Consider the following 2,493-nt stretch of genomic DNA (forward strand, 5'->3'; position numbering starts at 1 on the left):
CTTTTTCGAGTTCCTTGAGGGACATCTACAGTTCAGTAGTACGAAGCCGTATGAGTTTCTCATGGATGTGTTCAAAGGGCCAAGTTGTAGGATGCCTAAAGAAGTCTATTGGGCCATATTATGTCTGTACCTTATAAGCCTCATGTTTCCTATGGAGAGACAATCAGGGTCTTTTGAGGTTCCTGGAGGCCTCAGATCTGTAGTGTAGAGTTGAGTGGACTACAACTATATGACAATCATAGTACGGAGTCGTTGGGCTTCTCATACACATTTCCTAATGTCCATACGCTGTTACGGCACCATACAAGCTCCAAGTTGTGCTATTCAACCTATATAACTCTTTAGGACCCAGTTGTACCTCCATGTGCACCCCCATTTTCTATGGATACATATAAAGGTTTTTTTGGTGGATAAGTGTAGGCATTATATGGTAGAGCCCAATGGGTATCATCAAACTATGAATGGGCTACATGCAAGAACCCTAGATCTATAGATCAGAAATAAAGCTGCTTCTCTACATTAACTTCCATATTTTAGAAACTCAACATCTTGCAGGAACCAAACTCCATTGTCTCTATATTTAGCACCCTGTTGCCTTTTTTTAGTTCTGGCAATGGGTCAGGATTAAATCTGTCTTGGCGCAGCGTGACTAGCTCTATTAACACATACAGTATCCATTAACTATTTGCATGACCGATGCGCCCGAGTTCTATAATCCTGGGAGAAGAGTCAACCCTGCATTGGCTCCATAAGTGTTAAAGACGGTAATAATGGTCCAGTGACTGCATAGTGTTAAGTGACTTTCTGACCAGCTGCACCATTATACTTAATTACCATGTAGATCCTTTGAAAACGACATAAATACTATCTCGGCTTCTTCAGTCTCTCATGTGGATGGAAATTTCCACTGATTTTAAGCATCTTTAGTAAGGGGAGGATGTCAACTGTTGGTTTTGCTGCCAATAGACGCCAGGCAACCTAGCAACATGAAGGCACCAATTGACTTGGCCATATTGACAATGTGCTGGAAATAGTTGCTGCTTCCAGGATCCCCAGGGAAACTTTTCAAAGTATCAAAAAGACATAACATTTTTCTTTAAAATTTCATCCATTATAATTACACTTAAATTTGCCAACTTTGTCAAAATTTCCCCCAAAAATTTGATTTGCAGCAAATCAATTAATCATGTGACCGCTGTGATGCAGTCCAGGTCTGCATTTAAACCCGGAAGTGCTCACTCCTCACAGTGTCTTCCACACAGGGCAGCCAGACCACAGACCAGGGCTTCACCAGGTAAATAGAGCAGGAGATGAGGTGCATGCCGGACTCCTGTCACTTAACTTCACACCTTTCCTTCTTTCTCATTTTTACAGCGCAATTCAATTCTAGAGGTTGCATACCCACTGCTAACAGCGCTGTCTTCACTCCTTATTTTAGTGACCCTGGAGGTCCCTTTTCTGAAGCCCTACGCTGCACAGGTACATTTATCTTCCTTCAACCTATTCCTTGCCTCCCTCTTGTATTTCACTGGTTGATAGGCCATTTATTTTACAGCTGCCTGTTCTAATTTTGGACGGCTCAGTCCACATACGCTTTCCAGACGCCAGCCATTTAACATTTCCACTGGCCATCCAGGTATTCCATCTTAGACCTTTTTTCAGTCTATATGACCACACATACAGTAGTTGGTTCTGTGCTGCTATATGACTGCCATATACATTGTGTCACATCTATTGCATTTAATTAGAACCTCCATTTTGCTTTTAGACTCTCTACTTTGTCCTTCTTTTGGCTACCATTGCAAGGATTTATTTATTTCAGGTATTGGTGTGACTTCTATTCCTAGCCATCTTGGAAGCACTAGATTGCACATGTATGAGATATCGCTATACCTGTATCCTTCAAAGCACAAGGGCGCACCATACTATTACGAGTTATTATCTGTTGTAGTTCCTTCTATGCTCAACAATACTCACTTATAGGCTCCCTCTTCCTTAACGACCAGCATAGCACTTTTGGAGTTACCATCGCCTGACTCAGCAAAGCACCCTTGGATAGTACCTCTACTAGCCATCTCTCTCTTCTTTGAATTTTTGATGAAGTTGGAGCATATATTTTTGTCATGTCTTTTGTTAGTATGTATTTCTGTGATGATGCGGACAGCAATTAACGCTTTGTTCTTGTTCATTTTTTGTATGTATATTTCAGTAAGCGAGATTTTTCTGATGAAGGTCCTATGCTGGACCAAAACGTTTAAACCTTTCTGTCTGGATGCACAAAATAAAAGTGTCTGAATATTTCACATATTGAGTGCCAAGATTTTTGTCATTTTTGATTGATGGGTTGGATACCCGACTTGAGCACCAACAACCAAACTATTCCTGAGTGCCGTGCTCTCTTAATAGGCATGTCCTGAGTCAAAGTCTGTCTTTGGGAGTCAGTGGGCAGTTTGCCAGCGGCTACCCATTTCCGGAGAAGCCCAATTTCTTCGT

General features: G+C 41.6%; 1 long non-coding RNA gene across 1 annotated transcript; it reads left to right on the top strand.

Annotated features, from left to right (window-relative positions):
- Window positions 1–1,531: 1,531 nt before the first annotated feature.
- On the top strand, window positions 1,532–2,077 carry LOC141101387 (uncharacterized). The gene is made up of 3 exons (XR_012234963.1): window positions 1,532–1,636; window positions 1,823–1,895; window positions 2,012–2,077. It is a non-coding gene; the product is annotated as an uncharacterized lncRNA (long non-coding RNA).
- The last annotated feature ends 416 nt before the right edge of the window (window positions 2,078–2,493 follow it).

This window comes from Dendrobates tinctorius, unplaced genomic scaffold (assembly GCF_039654945.1).
Source record: "Dendrobates tinctorius isolate UK_male_01 unplaced genomic scaffold, ASM3965494v1 ptg000116l, whole genome shotgun sequence".
NCBI classification, from domain to species: domain Eukaryota; kingdom Metazoa; phylum Chordata; class Amphibia; order Anura; family Dendrobatidae; genus Dendrobates; species Dendrobates tinctorius.